This window comes from Chlorocebus sabaeus, chromosome 20, assembly GCF_047675955.1.
Source record: "Chlorocebus sabaeus isolate Y175 chromosome 20, mChlSab1.0.hap1, whole genome shotgun sequence".
Lineage (NCBI taxonomy): Eukaryota > Metazoa > Chordata > Mammalia > Primates > Cercopithecidae > Chlorocebus > Chlorocebus sabaeus.
In genome coordinates this window covers 55,395,373-55,408,882 of record NC_132923.1, presented here as the reverse complement: position 1 = coordinate 55,408,882, position 13,510 = coordinate 55,395,373, and the positions used below count along the sequence as shown (strand labels likewise).

The window sequence follows — 13,510 nt, the reverse complement described above, 5'->3', positions numbered from 1 at the left end:
AGAATAGGAATGCTCAAAGCAGGTAGAAAGATACTCCTTGTTAGCCAAATATTGCTTGATAGTAATAATCAATAAATAATAAATATATATACTATATAAATAAATGAGATAAATTAATATACTCATTTTGTTAAAAGAAAAAATAGGTATTTATCTGCTACAAAGGTGGGATGATCTGGAGTGTTCTTATCAGGCGTCTATCTGATGCCCAGGTAGGCAGTGTCAGAGAACAAGGAAAGGCCCGGAGACCCACTTGTAGCTGGAGTTTGCAGAAGCCGAAAGAAGTAGACAATAGTGATTGCCAATGTATAATAATCCCTTTTTACCAATGGTGAGCAGGTATTTACTTTGCCTTAGGAAATATGTAACCTTTGAACCTTTTAATCACTGGCAACTGATACTAATGCGAGACAGGTAAACCTTTCCTTATACTTTGGGAAAGAACAATTGACTACTGAAAAAGAGTCAGTGGTTCACAAAGACCAGTAAAGCAAACAAACAAAAAGTATATTTAATATATGGCCACTGCAGATCTAAGGGATGTAATTACCTAACAGGAGAGTAAATCCCCTGAGTCATTTTACGTTTTTACATGTAAAATGTTTTTTTCAGTTTGTGTTGATATTAACTCTATAAACTACTCATATTTTGGTCTATTCATTTATTCTGCCTGTAAAGATTTGCGTTCTGATTTGCTCTCACATCTGCGTTTGCTGGAGGAACAGATGCTCAGTTCCTAAGGGTCAGAGTTTGGCCTTTTCACTCCCATCACTAAACCAGAAAGAAACAGGGTTCCGAAGAATGGTGGCAGCTTTCCAATGGTTGGCCTGCACGTTTACATTTAAAGTAAGCAGGTGGCATCAATGGGCTGTCTAATGACTAACAAGATAAGAGTACAATTGATCTTTTTATTAACCCGTCTCCCTAGGTGGGTGGCAGCCTGCTCCCCCCTCTGGGTTCAGTCACATTGTTCAGTTCCAGGAATCATTTTAGATCTTTTCGCTTTTTTTTCTGAGCTGATACTTAAAACACAGGGACACAAGCGCTAATATCCATCTCACCTAAATTCTGTTCTCTCTGTACCTGCAAATTGGTAAATGCCTTTATCATTTGAATCTAATGTAAAAAAATGCACATGCTAATGCATTTTCAATTTCATTGATAATCTTTTCATGTTGAATTTGAACTGTGGATTTGTTTGCCTCCCTTCTAGGTTACAGACCACTTACTCTAAACTTCACAAATGGTTCTGAAGAGTATGGAGCCTACGTAGACTCATAAGGTAAATGATTAATTTCAAAATAAGACGTAATAGCTTCAATTATGTTATGAATTCAAGCACTGCCTAAATGTATTTGCTTTATCTATTGGCGGTTTTCTAAGTTCTGATATTGGATGATCTTTTATTAAACGTGGAAGATAAAATCATGATCCTGGGTGGAGATGAGAGAAGAAGAAACTACACAAATGGGTTACCTCTTTCCATGGGTCGGGTTATTCATTGTATGTTGCTTAAGACTGGCTGTCTACCTATCTAGATTTCTTACAAAATTATGCTAGCGGTCTTAGGCGTTTTTCTGCCTTGGAGTATTCTTGGACATCACAAATTACATAGGCAAGTAGAGATCAATTAAAGTTGCTATTTTCATAAATGAAGCCAGAAATTATTAGGATGCATTCCTTTGTAGAAGTAGGATAAGGTACAAAATATCCTGTGGTGGTGTTAGATGAGGAAGTGTGGGATGAAGGGATTTAGAGAGGATGGCCTCACATTTCTATTTCTCTGAATCATGGTCATCATTTGCTTTCCTGGTTATTACTAAGTAATTATACATTCCTAGAAGCTATGAATTCTATATTAAAGTGGACTCATACAGAATCTTTAATTCCACCTATAGAAAAATGATTAAAAGCCTAGCTTTCAGAGCCAACCTAAATTCAAAGTGTGATTCTGTCATTTACCAGCTATGTGGCTGTTGGCTCCACATTTCTTATTTGCAAAATGGGATAAATTGTCATACCTACTTTCAAGAGTTGTGGCATAGCAAAAACAAATTAGTAGATGTAAAACGCTGAAACTATTGCCTGGCACCTAGTAAGCACTAAACTTGCTGACTTCACAAAGCTCTATTTTTTGATTTCCTCACTTTACGGATTGTTTGACTAAATCTCTATTTTCAACCTCCTCAGCTTACTTGCTTCAGGTTCTGAATTCTTCCATAGTCCACCAACTTGGAGGCTATAGGAATTATTAAGGGAACCAAACTCTCAATTCCATTTTAGCAGGCTGTCTCCTATATTTTCACGTAAATGCCAGGAAAGAAAATAATTGGCATCCCATTGCCCTTTGAATGGGTTCCTGGCTCGCTCTAGGTGGTGTGACGTGTAAAGTGACCTGAAAGTGGGGTGCCTGCCAGCTCGGCGCACAGCACAGCGTAGTTGGAGAATCAATTACAAGGCTTGTCACCATTTCAGAAACATGCAAACATCAATTGGCATAGAGTTTCAGGAAGCAGAATAAAAAGGAACCTACAAAACAAAAAGCCTTTCAGGGGGATGCAGGCACAGTTCTTCCAAATCACAAACGGATGATTATGATCACCATTAGCACTTAATGAGCCTATATAGGGCTAATGACTTCATCTGCCCAGTAGATTTGCCAATAATCCATGTTGCCACTCATGTTCATCCTTCTCTTCTAAGAAACATTACCGTGGTGTTAAATCATGGGATTTCCCTCTCCTCCACTAGCAAAAATATATTTCTCAATTCTACCATTCCCTAGTTTTCTTTCAGAAGTAAGGTAACAAATTAGAGAAAAGAAAATAACACCCAGGGATGGCTTATACAGCCCTGGAACACCTGGGTTCAATCCAAAATTGGTCATTAACTATTCTCTGACCTAGTTTTCTCATCTTCAAAATGTAATCAGTCACTATCCTATTTACATTTACATAGTGATATATCACTCTTCTATTTCCAAAGGTAATATTAAAGATGAAAATATGTGAAATTGATATTTTGACATAAGTAGAGATATCATTTATTATATGTAATTTAGATATTTATTACAAATGCTATAATTTATTATAGCTATATTTTCTTTTAATAACTAAAATGTGGAAAATGGCATGTTAAAGTTTAAATGAGTTATCTGCTGAGCTACTTAAAAAACTACTAATGAGAATGAGATATAAGACCTAAACTGAAGTTAGATCTTTTTACAATTAACCATACTATTATAATTTTTATATTAGTCAACAGTAAATTTTACTGTTAAAATCATTTAAAGAGGCAAATGTTGGCAAAGAAGAAGTAATATCATGAAGAGCATATATTAATAATCGGTTATTTATTGAAAGAAAAAAGTTGTTATAATAGATACCATTCCCTATGATGATTCCTATATGAATTTTTTTTCTTTTCCTTGTTTTAAAAATATAATTCAGTAAACATAGTAGATCTTAAAAGTGTATAATATATTGAGAGCAAGGCAAGTAATAGTTACTGTGGAAGGGATAATATTAGATATTAAGAGAGTGCTTCAGGGTAATACTTCAGAAATTCAGAATTGTTTTATGTTAAAATATTTCAGCATAATTTCTCTGGCATCTTTGTGATATAAATAAACTTTATTTTCTATGATAGTGCAAGAAGCATAAATGGGTAATGTCTACTACCTATAACCAGCATTTCAGGAAACTGTCACTGTTTAAAATCCATGGCGGGGACTGCATTTTTGGGCTCTAGTCCCAAATCTGCATGTGAACTTCCTGAGTCATCTTGAGTAATTAGCATCTCTCTGACTGAAATTTTGATATACAACTTGAAGAAATGGATGAAGGGACCTCAAAGAAAAAGGCTGATTTTTAGAAAAAAACTTTCAAGCAACAAAAATGGTTAGCAGTTTTTAACATGCACAAATTAACATTCTGCTATTTGTCTTTCCTTACATGTATGCCTATGCTTCTCATACGGTTTGTATGTGTGTCCACACCCAAATCTCATGTTCAATTGTAATCCCCAATGTTGGAGGTGGGGCCTGGTGGGAGGTGATCTGACCATGGGGGTAGCACCCTCTCTTTGGTGCTGTTCCCCTGATACCATTCGCAAGAGATCTGGTTGTTTAAAAGTCTGTGGCACCTCTCCTGTCTCTCTCTTCCTCCTGCTCTGGCCATGTAAGGTGGCGTGCTTTCCCGTCACCTTCCACCATGATTGTAAGTTTCCTGAGGCCTCCCCAGAAGAAGATCCTGCCATGATTCCTATACAGCCTGTGGAACCATGAGCCAATTAAACCTTTTTTTTTTTTTTTTTTTTGAGACAGAGTCTTGCTCTGTGGCCCAGGCTGGAGTACAGTGGCTTAATCACTACATACTGCAACCTCTGCCTCCAGGGTTCAAGTGATTCTCCTGTCTCAGCCTCCAGAGTAGCTGGGATTACAGGTATTCGCCACCACATCCAGCTAATTTTTGTATTTTTAGTAGAGACAGGGTTTCACCATTTTGAACAGGCTGATCTCGAACTCCTGGCCTCCAGTGATCCATCTACTTCAGCCTCCCAAAGTGCTGGGATTGCAGGCGTGAGCCACCACACCCGGCCAAACCTCTTTTCTTTATAAATTACCCTGTCTCAGATATTTCTTTATAGCAATGTGAGAATGAAATAATACAGCCTCTACACCCCCTGATCTCATCATTTTAAGAATCATGACCAGGTGTAGTGGCTCATCTCTATAATCTAGCACTTTGGGATATCAAAGCAGGAGGATCACTTGACCCCAGGAGTTAGAGACATGCCTGGGCAACATGGCCAAACTCTGTCTCTATTAAAAAACAAAGACAAACAAACAAAAACAATGAAAGGGTTAGTTTAAATTGGACCCTCCTCATATTCCACAAAAGTTTTTAAGTCACAAAAAAAGTCTAAGCTAAGTTTAACATTTATTCTTATCCACTAGATATTTGGAGACTTTTTTCTTATCATTTAACTAATTTCACTGGGGGAGGATCTGTATTACACCCAAAACTTGCTCACAACAAATAAACATGAAAAGAAGATAAAGTGTGACCCCTATACTTTGCAGTGTATTTATAGAAGTAAAATTAACATATACAAAACTAAACATTAGCACCAGAAAAAGTATACATATATGTTCATTTCAGTATAATAAATTATGAATTTTATAGGAATTCTGCTGGAATAAGTGGCATCAAAGATGTGGTTTTAATAATGAATACTTTGGATACATTGTGCTTTGGGGGGCTAAATAAACAGTGATACTATGGATTTATGTTATCCAGGGTCTGTGTAATATGCTGTTTGATTGCTAAAAGTAAGACAAAGGGATAACGCAAGGGGCTGGGTAATTCACTACGAAGGCAGGTGAATCCTAGGAAGTCTTTCACTCTTGCACATTCAGTGAAAGTGCCAATAGGCATCACACCAAAATCCCCAGTGTAGCCAGAGTCTGAAGCTTTCTTCTTTTTTTTTTTTTTGAGACGGAGTCTCACTCTGTGGCGCAGGCTGCCGTGCAGTGGCCGGATCTCAGCTCACTGCAAGCTCCACCTTCTGGGTTTACACCATTCTCCTGCCTCAGCCTCCCGAGTAGCTGGGACTACAGGCGCCCGCCACCTCGCCCGGCTACTTTTTTGTATTTTTTAGTAGAGACGGGGTTTCACCGTGTCAGTCAGGATGGTCTCGATCTCCTGACCTCATGATCCACCCGTCTCGGCCTCCCAAAGTGCTGGGATTACAGGCTTGAGCCACCGCGCCCGGCCCTGAAGCTTTCTTCTTATATAGCAACAGTGCTAATTCCAGGATGAATGGAAAAAATTCATTCACTTCAGAGAGAACTACAATTACAACAGTTCAATTATGGCTTTTATTTGTTCTACTTTATTTATTTATTATTGAGACAGAGTCTCACTCTGTCACTCAGGCTGGAGTGAGGTCATGCAATCACAGGTCACTGCAGCCTTGACCTTCCAGGGTCAAGTGATCATTCCACCTTAGCCTCCCGAGTAGCTGGGACTACAGGCATGTACCACCATTTTTGTATTTTTTGTAGAGACAAGGTTTCACCATGTTGCCCAGGCTGGTCTCGAACTCCTGGGCTGAAGCCATCCTCCCATTTCAGCCTCCCAAAGTGTTGTGATTACAGGCATGAGACACTGTGCTTGGCTCAGTTATGGCTTTTAAGACTCAAATGTTGGTCTTGTGTGCAAAGCTGTATGAGTAATCCCATTTCTCTGAATAGAAAACCAGAGTCTCTGAGGCTTATCAAGCATGAGCACTCCACCTCCGACGACTCAGTTTCCCTAGCTCTCCCTGTTAATCCATCAAGTTGCTTTCTTTTGGTTTCTAACCAGGCTCAAAGCGAACCAGTTGAAGCTGGTACCAGTGACTTTAACAGAGAGAGACTGGAGAGTATAGATGAGTCCATACCTAGGTCTAAGAATAAACCATTTGCCACCTGAGAAAGAAATGAGATCATTCTCTTATTAATAATCCAAAATTTGACTCACAGAAGGAAAACCAAAACTTGATATTGGTTTTGAAACGTTAATTTGCATTGTGTTGAAAACCCACGGGTATGCCAATAACAATAATCATACTACCATTAGGTACTGAGAGTTTATTGTGTACCTACCATTCTATTATATGCTTTAATTTATTATATGTCATTTAATTCTCACAAAATTCATATTAGAAGGAAGTATTGACCCCAGTCTAAAGATAAAGAAATAGGCAGAGAAATTTACTTTGATGAAATTAACAAGTAGCAAGTGGCAGAGCCAGGATTTGAACCCACGTCTCTCTGAGGCCAAAGGCTGCACTCTTTCCATTATGTACACTACCTTTCTCACAGTGCTGTCTCACTGTCTAGTGATGCTTTTGTTATATGCTCAGATACCAGGAAGATGACTGAGTTGACAGTTTTATTGCATGTGTGTACATTAACATCAACCAATACTTATTATTTAGTCCCATGAAGTCAGTGAATGTTTTGCAAGCAGATGGGCTACAGATTCAGAAAAATCAATGAATATTTGAGCAAGCAAGTGAATTATGAAAAGTAAAAGCACTATATGTGTTTTTTCTGGGAAGTAAAGGGAAAGCAATAGTGTTAATAAAACAGACCCAATGCTTATGACTTAGGGTCCCCCCAAAGTAAAAATCAATCTAACTGTAAGTTAGGTTGATTTTGTTCATTCCATAAACTTATTTCTCAATGGAGCTTCTTAATTTTGACATTCACAATACAGAATCCTGTTCATGGCTCTTTACTTCCAAATTTAAGGCCAGTTTACTTCTTAATCTCTTCTCATTTATTATTCACTTTCATATAAGACTCACCTTGTTTTCACATACTTCATGTTCTTACACACTTGCTAACAGATAGCCCTCACTGTCTGGAAGATCTTCCATTGATCATACCTTTTTTCTTGTTCCTCAAATCTTTATTTTACTCAGCTTCTAGGATCTGAAGTTCTGATTTTGCTCAAAGCCTTCCCAATTAATTAGATATAAAATACTACAGTCCTTCTATGGAAATCATCTTTCCTCTAGAGTCAAAGGCATTACCAACAGTGAAATGTATTCATTTTGTATATAGCAGTAATTTCAACAGTTAGATTGCACTTTTCATTGATCTCTTTTTGTCTGGTTATAGTAGAAATGCTATTGTAGAAAATTTGTAAATATCAAAACATACAAAGAAGAAAACGAAAGCCATTGTTTATGCCAGAGAAGAGCATTGCTAACATTTTTTTTTGGTATTTCTTTCTAGCCCTTTTCTTTTTTCACCACATGTGGTTATGTTTAAACTTAAACTCTCTCTGCCTTAATACATTTTTATTCTGCTTTCTTTTCTCTAAAATTGGACCATCTAATATTTGGTTTCACCCAGTTCCTTAGATTCATGAGAGCCAAGTAACCAGTAGGAGATTTTGCCATTAAGAGGACTGGTCAAGCATTGACTCATAGAAGCCTAGAAGTATTTATATTTCTGGGCTGGTTTACAAATATAAATCCTATACAGTCTTATGCGCAACTCTTGAATAATTCTTCTCTTTGCTTCCATCATGTGTTAATTTTTTGTTAATTAAAACCACTCTATTTTATCTCATAGAAGTTAGAAAAATATATGAATATTACATTATAAAGACAGGGCATTATAAAATAATACATCTGTCTTTCAGATTTGTAAATTAAATTATAAATCTAAAAAACTATTTTGTATTCATGTAATGTAGTATACACCTTCTCTGGGTTCTCTGTTCTCTCCATGGGTTCATGTTAGTGTATGGAAGATTGTTTTCTTGTTCAGCTTTCCCTTTAAAGGGATCTAGCCCATCCCTCCCCACCTCCACCCCAGCTTATTTCAACAAGACTTTGTCAGTTTTTATCCAGTGAACGTACATTGTGCGAAAACCTAACTTTCTCCTTACGACTTATCTGTCCAATTACGGGATTCAAGTTTTTATCATTTAGCTCATTAGGAAAGACTTTACTCTTAAATAATTACTATGCATCTCATTTCTTCCACCTATTAAAAATAATGTTTGATTATTCCAACCAGGTTTAGACATTTATCTGGTCTGGATTTGTTTACTAACCAAACTTTTAAAGACACCAATTTTTCCCCACAAAAGCAATTAAAATGTGACTCTCAAGGGAGAAACAGGCCGGGCACGGTGGCTCAAGCCTGTAATCCCATCACTTTGGGAGGCCGAGGCGGGCGGATCACGAGGTCAGGAGATCGAGACCATCCTGGCGAACACGGTGAAACCCCGTCTCTACTAAAAATACAAAAAACTAGCCGGGCGAGGTGGCTGGCGCCTGTAGTCCCGGCTACTCGGGAGGCTGAGGCAGGAGAATGGCGTGAACCCGGGAGGCGGAGCTTGCAGTGAGCCGAGATCGCGCCACTGCACTCCAGCCTGGGCGACAGAGCAAGACTCCGCCTCAAAAAAAAAAAAAAGGGAGAAACAGCTTTACATGATTTTACTGAACACCTTTCTCTCAACTGCCCTGATACAAAGTGTATCCTCAGCATCCAGCACATGGCTTGTCATCAGTAGCTGTTCGTAAATGAATAAATAATATGATTCAACATATGAAAACCCATCCCCAAACAAGCAGGACTACTGACTTGTAAGAGCTAAAAACTTTCATAGCTTCAATAGGAGGTAAAAATCTTTCATTCTACAAAAATACGTTTCTTTAAATACCACTTTTGAATCGCCTGCCTGTGAGAATAGCATTTCCTGCACTTTATATATTTTTCACCCTACGTAAAAGAGATATCAGAGACTATCCAAGTTAAATCCTAATTCTGGAACTATTGGAAAACTGCTAAGTATGTTCATGCATTAGTTGAGTAGATTTTGCAGATGAAGATATGGAAGCTAAAGTATGAGCACCATTGAGAAGGAGCATGAGACCTGAACAGGGTGAGAGTATTGAAGTTCCCCAGGCAATGGAAATTCAAGAGGACAATCATGAGGTGTCAGGACAATCAAGACACAACAATATTTTAAAATGCAGACATTCTACATCAAGGCAGATATTGCCAGCAAGAGGTCTGTGTTTTATTGAAGTCTAAACTAATTCCCCTTGTTTTATACTCCTGAATGGTTCATTTGCTTTGGGAGCCTCAAGGGTAAAAGGGAAGGGAAACAAATTAAGTAAAACTGCAAAGACCTGTTAAAACTACACAAGGTGTCCCTAGCTCTCTTATTGTTATGTGATACTTTGCGGAAAAAAATCTGTGGGAATTCCACTCTGACTAACTGCATAACAACTCACAGCTGATTAAGTTAACCTTTGAAACATGCAATGTAAATACAGAGAAAACCAAACTTAATATGCAATAGCATAAACTAATCATTGTTTCATTTTCTGGAAATTGCATTGGCACCAGGGTGAGAAGTAGATGAAAAACCGTGGAGAAAAACAAAGACATCTCTCGGTAAATCAGTAAGTTTACAGATTAATGGAGAGCCAGACATTGCTGTTAAGGACTTAATATGCAGTGATTATGAGCCTGACCTTCCATAACAGCAGCCACTTAAGCGTTTCAGTGGTGGGGAGACTCACATATGCGCCTAGAGACAGAAGAAAAGAGAAACATTTATGGCTTTTGCACACCCAGCATACACAAAAACACACCCTCTCTTAATCTCTGTCTATAAAACTTTATTTACATAGTTGTAAACTGGGAAATCTCAAGCATAAAACTCTGTCTGTATTAAATATACAATGGTTTAGTGGACTGGTGACTATGACTACAGCAGGCTTGCTGATTTTTGCTTTTCCTGGCAGCAAATGATAAAACGTCTTAGGGAATCCATATCTCTAAAGCCAAAAAGCAGCTCCCAGTCATTTGTGGCATCATTAGCAATGTTGTGATGTCCCTTAAGGACAGAACACATAAATGTTATGTCACTTACAATTGTGTCAAGGAGAAAACCAAAATGAGCTTGCAAAGTCATGCACCAGCTCAATTTTGGAAGGAAAAAAAAAAAATCTTCCTTTGAAGGAAACGAAATCAATCCTCAGTTCAAATTAAATTTGGACTATTCTCTGAAGCTCCAATACACAGCTCCAATAACAATCAGTACTTACGGACTTAAGGTGCTGGCAAATAATGTTTCGTTTAAAAGAAATTGAATGAGGATTACTGACAGAGAAAGTTTTGATGCTATTTTGTCATTAGTTAAAGTTAAACCATGGCATTATTGGCTCAGTCTTGAACATCTCAATCCTCACTCTTTCTTTTTTTTCTTTTTCTTCTTCCTTTTTGAATACACTAGAAGTATTTGTCTGATTAGGCTTGTGACTTAACCTTATTAAAACCTTGTCATGCAAATGTATCATAAGTGTAGCATGAAGATTTCTGTCTCATGCAAAATTTAACTTAAATTCTATTGGCATGAAATTGTTATGTACAAACCTTCTGTTTGGTTTGCTGACATTCTTCTTAGTCTGCTCTCATGGTGATTCATTATCTTGTGATATAGATTTCCAAGTATCATCTTTGTATTGATTTTTGTATCTTTAATAACCACTCCACAGAAGATGGCTCCACTGGTGTCATTGATCGCATCAAAAATTCAAGGCTTACAGAAATACTAGAGGGCTAATTGGTAGCAGAACATTTCAGACTTAGTCTTAATGCAGTCTTAATCTTCTGTATTAAACCTACCTGAAGGTTTCCTCTTGGAATCAGCCAGGAAAAATTTAGCACTTCGTTGAAAAACACCTGGTGGGAGCAATGCAAGAACATTACAATCAATGGACTACAAACTTGAAAATGTCGCAAAACATTTAGATATCAAGAGCGATCCTTTCCTCATCGGGTCCTCCATATCTGGAATGCTCCTTCCTTTTCTTTTCTATGGCCTCTGGCTCCACCAAGCCAGATTCGCTTATACATTTTAGAACAGAAACTGTCAAAGATAAGTTCCCATAATTTTAAAGCCTGTGCCATTCTGTGGTTTGATCAATAGGTGAGATTCCTTTGCAGAAAGTCAGGGTGAACATCCTGTTTGTGGAAATGACGAAACAACAAATTCAAGACCACAGGTGTAAGGCCAGCAAGCCCAAAGACCCGTTAGATGACCAGGTTTCTCATCCTCTAACTTGCTTCCCTCTTGCGCCCAGTTCTCAGAGCATACAGACCTGGTTTAGGCAATTAGAAACCTAACCAGGAGAGAAACAAGTACTTGCTGTAATGCTCAAGAGGAACTTGATCGTGAACTTGAAACTTCGACTCGTTTTATTCTTTCCCAGGTTATTTTGTGAACTTACTCTGACAGTCAGTGCATCAAAGCACAGATTGGTATAACCTGGTACCTTCCCTAGAGGACCTTATTCTCAGAAGCCTGTGGGCAGAATGTGGAAAGGAAACTAGGACGTCTTAGAAAGATAAGGAGAAGGCAGGATGCACAAGGATGTAGGCTTTGGAACTGGCCAGACCTGAATTCTATTCCACCTCCAACATTGTGCTGTGTGGCACTTGGCAGATCACTGCCTCCCTGAAAAATGGCAACCGTGAAAACTTTCCTTCTCATAAGAATAAAATGCGCCAATGCACAGAAATCCCGGGGCTGAGCTTGTTGTCTGTGTTTCACTGAAAAACACCTAGTGTTTTCAACACAGAAGTATGCTACATATTAGAAGACCATAAAGAAAGAAGCCCTGCGTTCTGTTTATTTGTTTTTTATTTTCTCTCTCTAGGAGTTGCAGAAGTCATTTTTGAAAGGTGGAAAAGGGGAAGTAATACAAGAAAATTTGTGTATGTTCTGTTTCTTAGCAGGATTTGAAACAAAGAACTAAACATATATGCTGTTCAGCATTATTGTAGATACAGCATCAAACACTCAGAGGAATTTGAAACGTGAAAGACATTGGAGTTAGAGTGATGATTTTAGAAAGACTGGAAATAGGAAAGGATGAATCAAGGATGAGGTCATAGTGAGATATTGTAAAGGATGTGGTGAATTTTTGACATTTAGATTCTTGAATCTTGAGTGAATCCTTGATCACCAGAAATTGGATGAATTCTTAAATCACCAGAAATTATAGTTGTAAGTTTCAAACTTTCTGATTTTAAAAATGAGATTTAAAACCTCATAAACAAAAGCCTAATAAATTTGGAAGGGTCTTAGTAATTAATTTTAAGTATCAATGCACTCTTAGAATTTGTGGCCGGGCACGGTGGCTCAAGCCTGTAATCCCAGCACTTTGGGAGGCCGAGACGGGCGGATCACGAGGTCAGGAGATCGAGACCATCCTGGCTAACACGGTGAAACCCCGTCTCTACTAAAAAATACAAAAAACTAGCCGGGCGTGGTGGCGGCGCCTGTAGTCCCAGCTACTCGGGAGGCTGAGGCAGGAGAATGGCGTAAACCCGGGAGGCGGAGCTTGCAGTGAGCTGAGATCCGGCCACTGCACTGCAGCCTGGGCGACAGAGCGAGACTCCGTCTCAAAAAAAAAAAAAAAAAAAAAAAGAATTTGTTACTGAGATTGTCTTCAAAGTGTTACATAACAACACAAGTGTGGGCCTCAGTTTACCTAGAATATGGTATTTAAGGAAATGGCAAATGCTTGTATTGTACGATGCTTTTTCTTTTCTCCTTTCTCTTTTTTAAGAGATGGGGTCTCTGTTGCTCAGGCTGGAGTGCAGTGACACCATCATACCTCATTGTAGCTTCGACCTCCTGGGCTCAAGTGATGCATCCATCTCAGCCTTCTGAGTAGCTGGGACTACAAGTGTGTGCCACCATATCCAGCTAATTTTTAAAATTATTATTATTTTTATTTTGTAGAGACAGGATCTCGCTTTGTTGCCCAGGCTAGTACCAAAGCCCTGGCTTCAAGCTGTCCTCCTGCCTTAGCCTCCCAAAGTGCTAAGGTTACAGGCATGAGCCATTACTCCTGGTCCAACAAATTATTTTTTTTACTCAAGTCATTATTTCTGTTGCATAATTATGTGCATCATAAAACT

General features: G+C 38.3%; 1 protein-coding gene across 1 annotated transcript in view; it reads left to right on the top strand.

Moving 5' to 3' along the window:
* The window catches only part of ADGRL2 (adhesion G protein-coupled receptor L2), a 694,457-nt gene that overhangs the window by 137,286 nt on the left and 543,661 nt on the right, over positions 1-13,510 (top strand). Inside the window, exon 3 of the mRNA XM_073007173.1 lies at positions 1,214-1,282. The gene's annotated coding sequence lies outside the window, so the exon portion shown is untranslated. The remainder of the gene's footprint in view (positions 1-1,213; positions 1,283-13,510) is intronic.